General features: G+C 38.3%; 1 long non-coding RNA gene across 1 annotated transcript in view; it reads right to left on the bottom strand.

Annotated features, from left to right (window-relative positions):
- Positions 1 to 19,393, bottom strand: part of LOC118017024 — a 102,499-nt gene that overhangs the window by 32,928 nt on the left and 50,178 nt on the right. The window contains exon 2 of the long non-coding RNA XR_004681016.1: positions 15,841 to 16,003. This is a non-coding gene — a long non-coding RNA (uncharacterized LOC118017024). The remainder of the gene's footprint in view (positions 1 to 15,840; positions 16,004 to 19,393) is intronic.

Here is a 19,393-nt window from a genome sequence, read left to right as displayed (position 1 = left end):
ATAGGCAGTTATTTCTCAACATCAGCTGTAGCAACATTTTCCTAGATATGTCTCCTAAAGGCGAGGGAAACAAAAGCCAAAATAAACTAAGGAGTCTACACCAATATAAAAATCTTGTGCACAGTGAAGGAAATCATTAACAAAATGGCAAGGCAACCTATTGAATGAGAGAATAAACTTGCAAATGATAGATCTGATAAGGGGTTAATATCCAAAATATGTAAGGAACTTATACAACTCAACACCAAAAAACCCCCAAATAATCCTGTTAAAAATGGGTAGAAGACCTGAATAGACTTTTTCCATAGAAAACATACAGATAGCCAACAGACATAGGAAAAGATGCTCAACATCACTTATCATCAGGGAAATGCAAATCAAAACTATAATGAGATATCACATTACACCTGTCAGAGTGCCTAGAATCAAAAAGACAAGAAATAACAAGTATTGGCAAGGATGTGGAGAAAAAGGCTCCCGTAGGCACTGTTACTGGGAATGCTACACTGTTAGTATAGCCACTATGGAAAACAGTAGGGAGGTTCCTCAAAAACTTAAAAATAGAATTACCATATGATCTAGTAATTCCAGTAATATTGAATATTTACCCAAAGAAAATGAAAACACGAATTTGAAAATATGTATGTACCCCTATGTTTATTGCAGCATTATTTATAATAGCCAAGACATGGAAGGAACCTAAGTGTCCCATCCATTGATGAATGGATAAAGAAGATGTATATATATACATATATATATTACTCAGCCATAAAAAAAGAATGAAATCTTGCATTTGCAACAAGATGGATGGATCTAGACAGTATAATGCTAAGTAAAATAAGTCAGTCAGAGAAGGACAAATACCATATGATTCCACTCATATGCAGAATTTAAGAAACAAAACAAACAAAAAGAGACAAAAAAAGAGTATACAGAACAAGCTGATGGTTACCAGACAGGAGATGAGTGGGGGATTGGGGGGAGAATGGGTGAAATAGGTTAAAGGGATTAAGAGTACACTTATCATGATGAGCATTAAGCAATGTATAGAACTGTTGAATCATTATATTGTATACCTGAAACTAATATAATACTGTCTGTTAACTATACTGGAATTAAAATTTAAAAATTAAAAACAGCTGAGAAATGGGTAGGAAATGCCAATGGTGGGAGAGTCTTTACATTGTAAATACAGTGGTCAGGGAAGGTCTCACCACATAGGTGATATTTGAACAAAATCCCAAAGTGAGAGAATGAGCTAAAGTGGCTGTCTGGAGAAAAAGTATTCAAGGTAGAAGGAAGAGCAAGTGAAGAATGCTTGGGACTGGATTATGCCTGACATTAGAGGACCAGCAATGAGGCCAGTGTAGCAAGGAGGGAAAGAGTAGTAGGAAATGACGTCACAAAGGCATTAGGGGTCAGATCATGGTGAACCTTCTTAAACGTGTAAAGATTTTGTCCTTAACTCAGAGTGAATTGGGAAGCCACTTGAAGGTTTTGAGCAGAGAAGTGACTTGAATTGACTTATAAAATGTTTTAGCAGATATATATAAATGTATCTGTTTTGATTGGCAAGAAGTCTACTTTGGTATTCCCAGGCAAGAGATGGTGGAGAATGGACTAAGGCAGTAGCAGGGCAAGTGGCAAGACAGTCAGGGCTTAGATATATCAGTTAGAGCTGTCTGATTTTATGCAAGAAAAAAAGAAAGAAAGAAAAGAAAATTAAACAGAATATTGGGAAATTTCATGAAGTCAAGAGGGAGCCTGGAGAAACCAGACTTTAGAACAGGACAGGAACAAGACAAGGAACCAAATGACCATCAGAGCAACATCCCTGCAATGCCTGAGCTTCAACTATTGCTTTTGACTTTGTACTACTCTGTCCAAGATTCAAATAACCAAGAGTCCCCCTTTCAAAACTTGAGTCACAAGCCTATATCCGGCAGTAAGGGTAAGAACCAAGGGCTTCTCTAATGGGAATCCAAGGTGGCTTGATTTACTACTACCACCCTTCAGCCTCCTGGGACTGCAATAGATGGGAGAGAGATAACACCCCAGAAGAAAATCAGGATGCTATTAGGAAGGAAGGATGAATATCTATGAAGCAATTTATGTCTAGTGAAAAAAGGCAGAATTATAAACAAAATATATCTTAGAATAAATGTGGTCTCAGAAATTCACCCATACTTTTCAGTAAAGAGGTACTGGTGTCTGATTGTTATTTTACCTCTCTTTAGATATAAATATAATTCTGGTGGTAGTCACTAGACTACAGTGGAGATTAGTTTGTTTGCTGTCAAGTGGTCACACTAGCAAGTTTTTGCTTAAAAGGCCCTAAATATCAGATAAACCATTTTGAAAAATATTTAATTTTCTTTTTAAGCCTACATAATTCATAACACATACACATCTTCCCCTCACAAAAATCCGAGGAAGTATATTTGAATCGGTATATTTAAATTTGAGTTATTTGGATAACCTGGTGAAGTATTGCCTATAAACAGCTGAATAAAGGTCCAAATATATCCTCTTAAAACACTCTTTTCACTCTCTATAGCTCCTGTCCTTTGAACAGGAAATAGACATGGGAAAGCATGATAAAGAGTCATTCATTCTCTTATCATGCTTTCCCGTATCTATTTCCTGTTCAAAGGATAGGAACTATTAAGAGAGAGTGAAAAGAATGACTTAAGAGGATATATTTGGACCTTTATTCTAAGCATGTAAACCCTGTAGATCATATTTCCAGGGAACAAGCTGGTAATATGAGCCTTCAGATGTTCCAAGGGGCAGCTGATGATCCATCTAATCAGTTTTGTCAAATCTGAAAGCAAGATCCAGAAACACCAGATCTCCCAATTTTTCAAAAAACAGCTGGGATTCCAGATTTTCAGTGAAACCTCTAAATTTTAAGTGCTGAAAACTTTGTTTGGGGGGGTTTGTTTATTTGTCTGTTTGGTTTTTAACACTATGCTGGAAACTGTTGTCTTTTGTTTCAGTTTTTGAACACTAAAAATGACCTCTGTTCTCCATTCCAGACGCCTTCAAGGTATGATCAGACCTCAAAAGAGGCAATTCTTTTTACTGTTTCCAATAACAACAACACAACATTTATCTTCCCTTCATGGAAATCAGATGACGTCTATGGCATGTGATTCCCTGAGAATTCCCTTCATACTTCAAGTGCAACCAAAATGATTAGTAATTTTAGAACAATTTCAAAATGGCCTTTTCCAGTGAAGATATGGACATGCCCTGGCTTGCTGCTTCCTGTGCAATGTCAGAACCACAAAAGGAGAGTTCTGGAACTGCTTAGGGCGAGACAGCCTTGGTGACTGGTGCAGTTGCTGAGGGATGCAGGAACTCATCTAAAAGAGGAACTCAAGCAACAAAGCAACTGAATGTAAGCAAAAACTATGCTAGGGGCACCTGGGTGGCTCAGTTGGTTAAGCGACTGCCTTCGGCTCAGGTCATGATCCTGGAGTCCCAGGATCGAGTCCCGCATCGGGCTCCCTGCTCGGCAGAGAGCCTGCTTCTCCCTCTGACCCTTCCCCCTCTCATGTGCTCTCTGTCTCTCTCATTCTCTCTGTGTCAAATAAATAAATAAAATCTTAAAAAAAAAAAAAAAAACTATGCTAAAATAGTACATCAGAAAAAAAAAAAAAAAGCCACCATAGAAAAGAGGCCCTTCCCAAATCCTCCACCCCAACTTTCTTCCTCAGCTTATCTCCCTAGTTTTTTGAGACACATGGATTAATTTTTTTAAGTTAACTGAGCACTATGTAAACACCAGGCCCCATGCAAGACAGTGGGTGGGGGGAACTCACCAAATGTATGAATTTTCAAAAGAAATTACTTGAGAAGAAATTTTTATGAAATGTGCTGCAGAGAATTGGTTAGTCAATGGAGATTTATGTAAATATTTTTAAAGGTATTTATAAGTGACCTAATCCAGACAACTAGGTTTCCTTTTACATTTTTTTCCTTAGAACAGTGGAAGCTTTATTCACAAGCTCCACGTGAAAGAAACATCTTTTTCCAACTCACAGTTAAGGATCTGTAGAATCATTTCCTTTCTACAATGCAAACTTGGCACATGACTTACCCACTTACTTCAGGTGAGTGGCAAACCATAATCATGATAGGGAACAATAGGGCACTGCCCTGAAAAAGTGCTTTTCATCCTCTCAAAACATTCACAAATATTAACGAATTAATTAGTAGGTGAAGTCAGCCTTTTTTTAAAAAAACAAATGAAAAAACTGAAGATATTTAAAAGCTTTCCCCACAAAGGGATTCAGTGTCTGACTCTGAATTAGAATTTGGACCTTCCTAACATTAGCATTTCAGAGATTCAACTCATGTAAACATTTGAAAGGTCAGCTGTTCATCAAATACTTTTCCAACTACAGCAAACGTATCCTTATTAAGTTTCTTTTGCAAAAGTTCCAAGGTGCTGAACACTCATCCATTGCCACCAATAATTAACAATCCAAAACAACCTAAATACAGAGAATTTTTTGTTGGCATTTTGAAACTTCAGACTATCTTAGGAACAGGGCATGTGGGAGTGGTTATGGGCAAAAGGCAGGCTAGGAAAAAAGACATCAGGCTGAAAAATTTTCCCAAGATTGGTCCTTCCCTGTTTCAGACAGGTTTGTAGCAATGAGCAAAGTGTTCATTCTCTCCAAATAAGAAGTCTATGCTTCCTGGAAATGGGCATAAAATTAAAAACCAAGAAAAATAATATCACTTGGTTTCACATTTAAAAGATTCAACAAAACTTGGAGTCATTAATACCTTATTTAGTTAACTTTGATTTGAACATATCCATCTGTCCAAGGCTTAAAGATTTAAAAAAATTACTCGAACTCTGTATCTATCATGAGATATTTCCCTCTCATTATTTCTACATACCCCACAAAAAATCACAAGCCTAATTTTAAACAATTTATTTATTGTGGAACTTAAGAATTGAACAGCTACCAGCTTTAAAGGTTTCCCTGAGTCTCACACCCACACACTCTTTTATACTAGTTTCTACATGGTCATGTATAACCTGGCAGGGTTACATGATGAGCTACATGGCAAGAAGAGAGAACTCCAATAAAAGCAGGATTTAACTGTCTATGTGAAACTCAAAATTTACATGAAATTAAGGTAGACTTAAATGTAAAAAACTATTGAACTTCTAGAAGAGTATCTTTGTGACATTGTTAGGCAAAGATTTCTTAAGCAAGAAACAAAAAGCACAAAAAAGAAAAAATAGATAAATTAATCAAAATTTTAAATGTTTGCTCTTCAAAAGACACAATTAGGAAAATGAAAATGCAAGCTACAGACTGTGACAATATATTTGCAACTATCTTTGACAAAAAATTTATATTCAGAGTATTTTTTTTAGAAAACATACATACAACTCAATAAGAAAAAGACAAACAACCCAATTTTTTAAATGAACAAGATTTGGATATACAATGACTGAAGAAGATATGCAAATGGCTAATAGGTCCAGGAAAGATAGTCAACACCATTAGTCATCAAGAAAATGCAAGTTAAAATCACAATGAGCTACCACTAAACATTCACTAAAATAGGTAAAGTTAAAAGACTGACAATATCAAGTGTCATCAAAAATAGAAGTTACCAGAACTCTAGTACAATGTGCCAGTATCTTATAAAGTTAAACAGAGATTTACCATACCCAACAAACTCATTCCTAGATATTTACCTGAGAGAAATGAAAGCATATTTTCACACAAAGACTTTCACAGCAGCATTATTCATAATAACAAAAAAACTGAGAATAATACAAATGCCCATCAACTAGTAAATGGATAAATAAATCATGGTATTTCTACAATATGTAATACTACTTATCAATAAGAAAAACTACTGATTAAAAACAACACACACTACATAAAAATAAAAACTTTTGCACAGCAAAGAAAACTACCAATAAAACAAGGCAACCTACTGAAAGGGAGAAAATATTTTTAAATGATATATTCAATAAGAGGTTAATATCCAAAATATATAAAGAACTTATACATCTCAACACCAAAAAAACACAAATAATCCTATTTAAAAATGGACAGAGGGCCTAAATAGACATTTTTCCATAGAAAACATACAATGGCCAACAGACACAGGAAAAGATGCTCAACATCACTTATCATCAGGGAATTGCGAATCAAAATCACAATGAGTTATCACCTTACATTTGTCAGAATGACTAGAATCAAAAAGACAAGAAATAACAAGTTTTATCAAGGAGGTGGAGAAAAGAAACCCTCATGCACTGTTGGTGGGAATGCAAATCGGTACCGCCACTATGGAAAACACCATGGAGTTTCCTCAAAAACTTAAAAATAGAATTACTATATGATCCAGTAATTCCACTACTGGATGTTTACCCAAAAAAACCTGAAAACACTAATTTGAAAAGATATATGCACCCTTATGTCTACTGCAGCATTATTTATAATAGCAAAGCTATGGAAGCAACCCAAGTGTCCATCCATCCATACATGGATAAGGAACATGTGGTATGTATACATATATAAAGGGAATAGTACTCAGCCATGAAAAAAGAATGCCATCTTGTCATTTGCAACAACATGGATGGGCCTAGAGAGTATAACACTAAATGAAATACATAAGTCAGAGAAAGACAAATACCATATGATTTCACTCATATGTGAAATTTCTGAAACAAAACAAATGAACACACAAAGAAAACAAGAGACAAAAAACCAGACTCTTAAATACATAGAACAAACTGGTAGTTGCCAGAGGGGAGGTGGGTTGAAGGATTGGTAAAACAGATAAAGGGGATTAAAAGTACAATTATCAAGATAAGCAATAAGTAAGTAATGTATAGAATTTTTGAGTCATTATGTTATACACCTGAAACTAATATAGCCCAATGTTAATTATACTTCATTTTTTTAAATTAAATAAAAATAAAACTCCAACAACAACACAGATAAATTTCAAAACCTTTATTCTAAGCAAAACAGTCCAGACACAAAAGACTACCATATTGTATAATTCCACTTATATGACACTCTGGAAAAGATAAAACTGTAGTGACAAAAAGCAGATCGATGGTTGCCTGAAGCCAGGGGTCAGAGTTGAGGATTAACTACAAGGGGCACATGTATACTTTCTAGGGTGATGGAATTTTTATGTATCTTGATTGTGCTGGAGGTTATGCAGCTATATATAATTACTAAAATTCTCAAATTGTACACTTAGATGAGCAAGTTTATTATATGTAAATTATACCTCAATAAAGCTAAAAAAATGAATGTCAATGTCAGGAAGTCTTTACTCCTGCTATTCTACAAAATCTTGCTCTTTGAAATAAGTTAAACACTTGTCATCACAATTTCGTAATAGATTTGAGGTTTCCTTTAAGAAGGAACACACTAAATATTTTATATCTGTGATTTGTTTTGGTATTGTTTCAATTTAATAAGATATTATCAGGAAACTGAACAATGATCTAACTTCCTCCTTTGTTAACTTCAGAACCCCATTTTCTGAAGAGGAAGGACGTCACCTGATGTCGATGCATTCACAATGTAATACAATACAATGGAGCATTTACTGAGGGTCTGGTAAGGTTTTATTCCTGGAACCAGATTGCCTCAGTTCAAATTACAGGTCTGCTGCTTAGCAGTGTGCCCTTGGACAAGTTCCTTAACCTCATCGTGTTTCAGTTTTCCACCTAGAAAATGGAGATAATGGCAATACCTACCTAATGGGGTTGTTTTAAGGATTAAATGAGTAAATATATTAAAAGTGCTTAGAACAGTGCCAAACACATAAACAAACACCTTGCCTTAACTATATTTATGTGTAAGGTGCTAAAACCACAGAAGGGGGAAAGACAGGGTTTGTTTTTGTTGTTGTTTGTTTTGATGAGTTTATAGTTCACTTGAGAGGGAACAAACTAAAAAGACATGTCAAAAAGGGACACAAAGAGAAATGTTTAAGTACACATGAGAGTGCAGATGGGTGAATAATTCATGATGGCAATAAGGAAGGCACACTCATCAAGGAATGCTACAAAGAGTAACTAAGTCTTGGGAAGAAAAAGGGAGTGCTCCAGTCCCCCCCCCCACCCAAAAAGAGTAACAACAGTAGTTGTGATAATGTACTAAATGTCTGCTAAATTCTGTCCACTGTGCTATATATTTTACACAGGCCATTTCTCTTGTAATTGTCACAATAACCCTAGAAGACAGGTACTACATTATCCCTTATACACATGAGGACACTGAGTGTCAGAGATTGTGAATCACTTGCCTGAGGTCACCAAACTAGTATATGCCTGAAGCTAGAATCTAAACACAGCCTTTCAGACTCTGAAGCCCGTGCAGAGAAAAAGAGCATAGCAAAGACTGAAGTGGTTAAGTGCACAGTGAGTTTTGGGAAAAAACAAGAAGCTCAGTATGACTAGAACACAGATAAAGCTATTAAGATGAGGGCTTGGGTCCTACAATCAGTCATGTCTCCGGCAGGGAACTCCCTTCCACTAGTCCCAAACAGGAAGCCTTTCATGACCCACTGCTTCAATAGATTTTTTTTAATTCAGTTAATTAATATATAGTGTATTATTAGTTTCAGAGGTACAGTTTAGTGATTCATCAGTTGTATATAACACCCAGTGCTCATTACATCAAGTGCTCTTCTTAATGCTATCACCCAGTTACCCCATCCCCCCACCCAACTCCCCTCCAGCAACCCTCAGTTTATTCCCTATAGTAAAGAGTTTCTTTTGGTATATCTCCCTCTCTGTTTTTATCTTATTTTATCTTTCCTTCCCTTTCCATATGCTTCAATAGATTTTATTCAGTAAGCAGAGCCTTCCTTTTCCAGATCTTGTATCAGTGGCAGAGGGGCCTGAAAGTGTGATCCAGTGACTACCTGTGCTGGAATCCCTGGGAGATTTGTTAGAAATACAGATTTTCTAGGTACCACACAAACCTACAGAATTAGAACCTCTTTGATCTTCTGAACTTGCCTTTTTAACAACTTCATTTCTAACAACAACTTTAACAATCTCATAAATACAAAAGTTGGAGAACCCTAGCAATTATAGAAATACTCAGAACCCGGACTCTCAGGACTCCTAGAACTGAGCTCTCAAACTTCACTATGCATATAAATCACCTTGGGGATCCTTTTAACAATGAGATTCTGATTCAGTCTGTCAGGGGTAGGGGTGACCAGGGTTCTGCCAGATGTTGCAGATGTCCCTGGTCCACAGACTATGCTTGGAGTCACAGGGTTGGAGGATATCCCAACCAGGAAGATGTTCTCCTCCCTTTCTACCATCCCTCCTGCTCTTGCATTTATCTCCAGACTGTCTCCTTGCCTAGGTTTACTGCTCCTTAAAACAACCTTCTATTTATTCACTGTCTAAAAATGTTGTACCTTTGCCACCAAGAGGTGACGGTCAAACTGCTTTTATTTTCATATGCTCGCTATTAAAAAGTAGTACCTGTATAAAAAAAAATGTTTCTTGGATGTCTGGAATTGTTCACTGAAATTCTAGGAGGGCCTAAGAAGTCTGACCAGCAGTATTATATGAAATAGACTGATGATGACCAAGAGTGAGAAAAACTGACCTTATCTTGCAGTATAATGTGTGTAGTCAGTCATGGCGGTCCTATTAACATTTTCTTCAGTACATTCTCTTAAACCACATAATGAAACCAATAGGGCTGCTGTCTCTAGAGTCATCAAGGATTGACTAAGAAGGAATCTTAGTCAGAATCAATTTCCTTATTTAGACCTTAGAACCTGAGTTTTCTGGTCGCCTGTGCAGACATGCTCTGCAAGCTTCTCCCTGCTGGCACTCCTGAAGGAAAGGAGCTGTGTGGAGCTGCCTGCCAATGCTACAACAACCTGGCACCAGGCAATCGTAAAAGCCACTCCAGCTTAAAGGTGTCTTTTTTTTTTTTTAATTTTATTTAAGAGAGAGAGAGCGAGCACGAGCAGAGTGAGGAGCAGAGGGAGAAGCAGACTCCCCTCTGAGCAGGGAGCCCAATGAGGGGCTCAATCCCAGGACCCTGGGATCATGACCTGAGCCAAAGGCAGATGCTCAACCGACTGAGCCACCCAGGTGCCCCTGAAAGGTGTCTTTTGCACTCTGGGTGAGAATGGCTGCTTTAGAAAATGCTTTCTTTCTTTCTTTCTTTCTTTCTTTCTTTCTTTCTTTCTTTCTTTCCTTCCTTCCTTCCTTCCTTCCTTCCTTCCTTCCTTCCTTTCTTTCTTTCTTTCTTTCTTTCTTTCTTTCTTTCTTTTTTAAGTTCCTAATGCTATTTTTCTGTGTGCTATCATATTTTCAAAGCACTAATCTTTAATCCTTATGGAGAAGATTCTTTACAAAATCCCACTTTGTATTTTTGCAGTTGCCTGTTCTAATGGGCTCTCCTAAGCCTTTCCTAATGCAAATCCATTAACTTGCACTCATTCTTGGCTTTGCAATTCAGTTACTTTATCTCTGTGGTTAAAACTCTTCTGTTTGTTGTTCTCACTTAATTCAGATGAATTAAATAGGCAATTTTATAAAGGGGCTACATTACCCACTCTCTATAAAATAGATGGGCCTGAATGTCAAGGATTTCCTGAAGACAACAGTCTTATTTGACTTGGTGCATTTGAGGTGACAGAAAATATATTTTGGTAGGAGATCTCATATAATGTCCCTGAAGTCTTAATTCTAAGACTGCAAAGAATCTACAAAATTACTACCATTGTTGTTCAGAAATCTGCTCTCGGGCGCCTGGGTGGCTCAGTTGGTTAAGCGACTGCCTTCGGCTCAGGTCATGATCCTGGAGTCCCGGGATCGAGTCCCACGTCGGGCTCCCTGCTCAGCAGGGAGTCTGCTTCTCTCTCTGACCCTCCCCCCCTCATGCTCTCTCTCTATCTCATTCTCTCTCTCAAATAAATAAATAAAATCTTAAAAAAAAAAAAAAGAAATCTGCTCTCAATGGAAAGACAAATCTACACTTTGAAAACTAAAATTAAGATTCTCTTTGGTACCTAATAAGCCCTTTTATTTATTTATTTATTTATTTTTAAGATTTTATTTATTTATTTGACAGAGAGAGACACAGTGAGAGAGGGAACACAAGCAGGGGGAGTGGGAGAGAGAGAAGCAGGCCTCCCGCTGAACAGAGAGCCCATTCAGGGCTCGATCCCAGGACCCTGAGATCATGACCTGAGCCGTAGGCAGTCACTTAACCGACTGAGCCACCCAAGTGCCCCATAATAAGCCCTTTTAGATGAAGTAAACCATCTATGGCTCATAGGAAAAGCCAAGGAGGATTCTAGGCAAATTTGGAAGACAAATTCAGTTCAATTTTGAGATCCTCATACATCCCTTTTTGGCTTCCCTCCTCACTCCTCATCCTAGTTTCTAATTCATTTCATAATTTTCCTCAAATACCAACTATGCATCCCATATTTTTGAGCTCCAGAGATTCAATGGTAAGTCAAATACAGTCCCTACACTCAAAAAATTTATGACCAAATAGGAGTAAGCAATGACAATGTAGTATGCTCCACTCTTGATTTAAAGTGGTTGCCAGCCAATCCCTGCCATGATTTGCTATCTACCATTATTCAGTAGGTTTGGATTTACAAGGCTGGGTAACTCTTCTTGGGCAGGATTGCTATGCTTGCAATTTGTGTCATTGACACTAGGAGACACAATGGAGTCCTCAGTTATGTTATGAATTCCACCTAGTTTTCACCAGACAAGTCTCTCAGATTATTTAGCATATGAGTCGGTTTTTCTTTTTTGTATAAAAGAAGCTTTTACTAATGTAACCATACAAATAAAAACTACTCATTAACATTGCTAATTATAAACAATACAAAATATAGTTTTAAAACTACATAAAATAAGATTTAAAGAAATGCAAACCCATGCAAATAAAGTGGGGCCTTCCATCATATGACTAATTCCTGTCACTACTTGTTTAATTTAATGCAGTATTGCTTCTCGGGCCCAAACAAAATTTCTCCCTATCTTGACTTTTAGAATTGGAAACATTCAGGCTATACTCATCTGATTGTATTTTGGAGCTACTGAGTGAAAGCTTAGGATCTCTTCAACCTGCTCCCTGGGATCAGACCCAGGATCAAAGGTTTTAACCATCTTCTTCCTAATAACCTAGGCAGCCCCCATTTCTCCCCTCCTATAATCCCCCAGAACTAGAATTTTGCCAGTCTTCCCATATGGAGAATCCTCCTTCTTTATAGTTGCCCTCTCTTCCCAATCCTGACCAGATTCTTTGTGATCCTTTACTCAACTAGAGTAAAAGGAACAGGAGACTACTGAATGTAAGGAAATCCGACCAACCCCCCCCCCTGCACTCCACCCCACCCCATGATAATCTCTTTGAATCAGGAAACAACATGACCTTTGACTAGTCCTCCAGCAAATTCACTCTGAGATTTTTTTTGGAACAGCCTATTTGTTTTTGAGGGGTGTTTTATACGTAATGGTTTAAGATTACTCTAACTTTGATCTCTTGTCTGATTTTTGTATCCAAATTTTACTTTATCAGAGGATTATCTTTACTGATTGATTGTTTAAGGACATTTTTTACTTCTCAAAAGGATTTGCGATGATTTGCATACAAAGCTACACTTATGATTAAACCATAAAACACAAGGATAAAAAGAGAAAAAAAACTTGGTAATAAAACTTCCCAGAACCAGCCCACCCTCCTCCCACAGTAATTTGAGGGGATCTAGTCTGATAGACCATCTACAACAATGAATAGTGTTCATTCGGTGTTGCATGTGTCACCCTCACCCTCTACTATATTGTGAGTTCTTTGAGAACTAGAGAAACGTCTTAGCCAACTATTGCATTCCCAGGACCTTGAAAAAACGCTGAATACAGGCTGGATTTTCAAATACAGTTTGTTGAATTAGCTCCAAATTTCTAAATTTCCACTCTAATTCTTTGAAGAGCTTTTCTTTATTTTTTAAAATATTTTAACATGTAATTTAAATATACTAAAATATCAGAACCATTTTAAAACACAGTTTTATGTAATTTTCTTTTCCATGATATTGAAATGTTAGTTTATAAAAAATTAAGATGTGACTCTTCCCCATGTGATTTCTATTTTTAAAGGCTGGGGGAAAACTACCCTCCCTTTTCTGTATCTTCTGTCAGTTTTGCTGCCCCCAGAATGTCCTGAAATAACCCTTACACCCACCAGACAGCCTCACATAGACATGTGGAGAACATGATCTTTAAGCCACCAACACGCCTGCCTTCTCACCACTCTCGCTGCCAGCACCCTTACCTCTCCCCAGACAGGGACATCACCCCTGCTACTACTCAGAAAATCTTAATAAATGAAGATCTGATTTTTTTAATCCAGAAGACTGCCAATCCCTCTTAGAGGACAACTGATCACTGCCAAACAGTATTTGTAAATTTTGCCACCCACAATTTACCTTAGAGCCTCACAGCCTCATCAATACTTTCTAGAAGATTCTAGATCACCAGGATAAAATTGCATGCCTCTCATTCAGTTTAACTTTTGAAAATGTGAAAAATATCAAGATAAAGGCTGATTACATTTGTTATTTATTATATTTATTGTTTACTAATTTAAATATTACTAATAACATCTGTATTTTGCTAAGCATGTAATAAAATGTCGTAATTCCTAAACTTCAATGATCTGCTTAAACTCTAATACATCCCTCTAAATTTTAATCAAAATGTTTTTTATTTAAATACAACTATTGATTTTGTGTCCACCTTTGATGGAAAATTTCTATGACATAGATCTGTGTCTGTTTTATTCATTCATATTCTCCTAAGCGCCTAGACCAATGCCTGGCACAAAATAGGTACTAATTAAATATTTACTGAATAAATAGCAATATTCTTTCTCTTCTTATCCCATCATTATTTCCTTATCTTCACCACTTCAAAAGAGGCAGTCCACCACTAAGCCCTCCATGATAATAGATCAGCAGTTTCTTGAGATCTTATTAATTTTTGCAAAATAGTATAACAAGACACAGGAAATTTTCAGTGTGAGTGAGAGCATGTCAGCAGCCAAAGAACAGCTGCATTTGAGGTTCAACACTTTACCATGATCCTGAATGGAGAATCAGGGAGAGCATATAGGGACCCCAAGATAATCTTTGAATCCTCAGCCTAGTTTGTAAGCCTTTGTAAACCACATTTGGTTTAAGCAACTAAGTGAGAAAAGAATTTGGAAAGGTTTAAAGTGGAGGCAGAAAGATTACCAAGTGATTGGAAATTAAAGTCTATGAAGTTGAAGGAACTTGGTTAATCCAGTTAAAGAAAAAAAAGGCAAGAAAATTGAAGAGAATGAATTGTCATAAATGAGGCTGATTGGACAAGCTTTGCACAGGATCCCCAGAAACACCACTGACACTGTAAGGGGCTGAGGAGAGATAAGCAGCTGGGAACACATGTAGTGGGCAGCACAATAGGCAATGTCCTAAGGATGTGGTGAACTAAATTCCATTTAGCAGACAAAATTTATGATCAAGCAGGCAATTGTTTCATGGCCCCCAGTAAGCCAGTAATAATCATGAGAGTAGCTTCCACTTATTAAATACTTTCTAAGTATTTTACATGTGTTGCCTCATTTAATTCTTACAATTCTGTGAGGTAGATACTATTATTTCTCTGTTTTACAGATGAAGAAACTAAGAGAATAAAGATGGAAGAAAGTAAGGTAAAGAAACTAAGTAGTTAGGTATTTGTGCAAACTCACCCAGCTAGAAGGTGCTAGAGCCAGCTTCCAACGAAGGCAGTTTAAGCCTGGGGAGCCACCGTTGGCCCCACAGGATACTCCACTCTGTGCACTGTAGGATTAGTCAGTAGGGTTCAGAGAACAGACCACAGGATAAAAGAGGCAAGAGGCAGGCAGTAAGGCAGGGGGCTGGAGTAGTGGGCTAAGACTCAAGGTCAGCTGCAGATCAAGTGAAGAACTAGAGAGTTACACTGGTAAACTGAGGCAGAAGTCAGCAATGTAAGGAGAAGAGGAGGTTCCAATAGAGAGGTAACACAGCACTCACATCTAGCACACTAGATACAACCTGTGTGTGGTAGGACTCATGCCAGGCCCAGGAGAATAAAGAGTAAGCAAATGATCTACTTCCAGGCCAGGGCAGGACTTCGGGGGGGAAAAAAAAATGGCTGATCCTGCAGTGGGGGGCCTGGGAAGATGGGCTAATCAGGCTCTTTGACCCCTCACACAGACCACCAGCTCACATCTCAGAAACTAAGGGTGATTTAAGAAGAGCCTGTCCTACTTGGAAATCCTGATAAAGACCTGGGTGTCCTCCCTGAACTTTGCTGCAGATATAACTAATTCAGTAAGGGCTAATAATAGAACTAAATCAGAGCTGTCCAAAGCCCTATAAAATATTACATTTTTAGATAGGTGAGCAAACTGTTAAAGCTCAAAGAGTTTCCCCCATTCACTCAAGATAAATGATTCCTTTGGAAAAGCTCAATTACTTAAAGGAAAGTCTCCAAGAATCATCTACAAAGCTTATAAAACATTGTCAGGGGTCCTATCTCAAACTAACAAGATCAGAATATCGGATAATAGGGAGGAAATTGTATTTTTCTTAAGTGTCCTGGATAATTTTGGTAAACTGTATGATTCATGTGCTTGAAAACAGGTAAAAGACTGCCAAAGGAGTCCACTGGTGGGAATGTACCCCAAGAGCTGCATCCTTTTGCCAGTTCTAATGGGGATCAATGCCACTGCCCTGCTCAGAGTGCTAGCGTGGGGTTCTCACCTCATTTCATCTGATTAGATACTTTAGGCATCTGTTGGCCCCAACAAGGCATAGTCCTTCACTCAGATGGCAGAGGCATTCTAATTCAGACACTTCTGCTTCAGATGGTAATGGAGTAGGATCTTCAGCCAGCCACAAGAGGATTTGAGAATGACAAGGTCAACTGTGGATAAATAGGAAACAGATTAGTAGGTGTTTAAATGAAATGGAAGCAATACTGCTGTATTGCACAGAGGTATGTTTGGGTAGTGACTGAGAATGTCTCTTCCCTAAAGTTATGAAAATTGTTCAGCAGAAATGATCAGGCCAACAGCTTGGTTCTGCTCCTATCACCTTGGTCTTGTCTATTACCTTCCTTTGTCCTCCTCTGTGTGGAAGGCTCATTTTAAACCCTGGCACTGCTTTCTCTAAATAATAGTTAATTTTTACCAAATTCTTAGAACTGTTAGGTTTTGTCCTAAATTGTTTATAAGCAATTTCATATTTAGTGAGCAACTTCAGGTTCCTAGGATGACTTGAGCAGCAAAAAATTCTCTGATGATTTATTCTAAGAGTCCAAAGTTTCTTTTCTCTTATTTTCCAGTACATATGTATGTTTCTTACACAGCAAATGGCAAGAAGCTATTTCCACTTCCGTTCATGGCAGTTTCAGAGGAGGTTTACTTGAATTGTATCCTCAGGGATTGAAATTAGTTAAAGGATGAATTCGCTGATGATAAGGTTAGGTCTTTCACCTGAGTATCACATAATCCAGTCCGTATTTTCTTCCATGTTCATAGCTGAAGTTTACATAGTCAATTTAACTGGCTACGTATTGGGCCAAAACAAACAGGAAGAGGACTGCAGAGTTGGTCAAACTTGTCATCATCTGCTTTTCTTCGTGTTATTTAAATATAGTCTAAAGTGATAAACACTAGAATTAATAATAAAAAGAAGTTGGACTCTCTTCAGGGGTTTAATAAAATGTGATGCCTTTTTTGAGGATGTTTTTAATGGATCCATGTCAAGAAGATGAGGACAAGGTAGAAAGAACAAGCTGACCTCTCAAGATCTCTCCCAGTCAGGGAATACAATGATTACATGACAAGCAGAAGAAATGCTAGCCAATTTTTCCTTGGTGCCTAGCATATCTTCTTGGAATTTAAAAAGAGGAGCAATGTTGATGATTTGCCACAGGTTTAAGCACAGAACAAGCCACCTTTCATAGAACTCTATTTTACAGCAGCAAGTATCCAAAAGACAAGGTGATAAAGACAGCCTAATGGGGAGATAATGAGTAAAATCATAGCAAACCACACCAAGTATGTTTGCAACCCAACACTTCTTCCAGCCATGTGGCAACATTCTTCTCAAAATACTGCCCTTAAAAAAATGGCTGACACAAAATACAACCTCAATCCAGCCACTTTACCTTCCCTTGTGTAACCACACTGGCTTTGAGCCAAAGTCCCAAAGTGCAGGTAGAAGTTACCATTCCAGGCAGCTAAATATAGTGAGAGAAATGGAACACCCATTTTTTCCAAGTCAAGCAGGACCTTGTAAGAAGCAAAACAAGAATTTGGATTGGTTGGATAATTTAAACAGCTGTAAGGATGACTTTATGTAGCATAATTAGTTCACAGGAGCAAATAGCCAATGGAAAAAATATACAACTCTCTGAATTATTTATTATAATAGACAAGTCCAAACAATACAAAAAGAACCAATGTCACGTAATTGAAAAATAAAACATGGGGGTGCCTGGGTGGCTTAGTCGGTTAAGCGACTGCCTTCGGCTCAGGTCATGATCCTGGAGTCCCGAGATCGAGTCCCGCATCGGGCTCCCTGCTTGGCGGGGAGTCTGCTTCTCCCTCTGACCCTCCCCCCTCTCATGGGCTCTCTCTCTCTCTCATTCTGTCTCAAATAAATAAATAAAATCTTTAAAAAAAAAAAAAGAAAGAAAGAAAAATAAAACATGTAAACAAGTTGGCAGGTTCTGGGAGCCTGACTTCTTGCCCATGCTCTCCACATTACTGTGAGAAAAATTCAGGATTTAAAGTCAGATAGCTGGTTTAACACCCAATTCATTTTACCTCTCTCAGACTTTCTCAGTGACATTATCTGCAAAATGAGGATGATAATTAAATCTACCTCATAAGATCAAGCCCTGAATACGGCTCCACTTTGGGCATGGAGCCTGTTTAAAATTCTCTCTCTCAGGGTCTGAATCCAAGATGGTGGAGGAGTAGGAGACCATAATTTCATCTGGTCCCAGGAATTCAGCTGGATAGCTATCAAATCATTCTGACTACCTGCAACTCAACTGGAGATCTAAGAAAAAAATAGCTGAAATTGTACAAATAGAAAAGTGTCCACTTTCTGCAAAGTAGGAGGTGAAGAGAAGTGAATCCAAGGCAATATATTGGAAGACAAACCATGGGCGGTGCGAGCCTCTGTAAGCCGGCTACCAGAAAGTGATATAGCAGCTCAGAACTTTCAGAAGTCGGCTCTGGTGAGGAACGCCCCTGCCTAAAAGGCACTCAGGTGGCAAAGCAGGGCAAAATCCTGGGTGGGACAATGTGGTCTCAGGATCCTCAGGGTCACAGGAAGACCAGGGGTGCCTGAGTGCAGCAGCGTTCCCAGGCATCAGAGTGGGGAAGCCAGCTGCAATCAGCGAACCCAGGAGTGGGCTTTCAGCTCAAGGTTGCCATATACCCTGAACCAGGGCTTGGTCAAGCAACCACTCTCCAAGCAGGGGCCCAGCAAGCAGCAGAACTGGTGAGACCCCCTTTCTCCCCTTGGGGTTGCAGAGCTGGTGCGAGCCACATGAATCTGCAGGGTTTGGGGACTCAAGGTGGGTTCATGAGCCTGAGATAGAAACAGTCAGTCACAGGCTGGGTGAGCACAGAGTATGGCTGGAGACCAGGGAGATAGGAGTAACTGACTGCTTTTCCCTGAGGGCAGACTGAAGAGTGGGGCCCCGAGCTCTCAGCTCTGGGGCTGGAGATTGGGAGGCTGCCATTTCCATTCTCATCCTTTAAGCTGCACAGAAAGCTTTCAGGGAATGAAAGCCACATAGAGCAAGGCAGAGCCACTTGAACATAGGCTGGCCCCCTGACAAGGGGAGTGCAACTCCACCTGGGGCAAATATACTTGAGAATCAATGCAACAGGCCCTTCCCTGAGAAGATAAGCAAGAACATCCGGCTAAGACAAGACCTCTGGACAAGAGGTATGGCTAAGACCAAGTTTACTGATCATAGAGAACTGTCAAACTCCAGTACTAGGGGAAAATAATATATAGAATTCATGGATTTTTTCCCCACAATTCCTTAGGCTTTCCACTTTAATTTTCTTTCTCTTTCCTTTTTCAACCAATTTCTTATTTTATGAATTCTTTTTTTTAATTCTTAATTCCTTACAATTTTGGAATGCAGTTACTTCTAACAGACCAAAACAGACCTAGACTCTAATGTATCCTTTGTTCTCCTCACCTGTCTAATCATATTCACTCTTTCTTCTTCTTTCTTCTTCTTCTTCTTCTTCTTCTTCTTCTTCTTCTTCTTCTTCTTCTT

Source organism: Mirounga leonina, unplaced genomic scaffold (genome assembly GCF_011800145.1).
Source record: "Mirounga leonina isolate KUSES-001 unplaced genomic scaffold, KU_Mleo_1.0 Mir_168, whole genome shotgun sequence".
NCBI lineage: Eukaryota > Metazoa > Chordata > Mammalia > Carnivora > Phocidae > Mirounga > Mirounga leonina.
The sequence above is the reverse complement of the archived record's forward strand: the minus strand, read 5'-3'. Positions and strand labels throughout refer to the sequence as shown.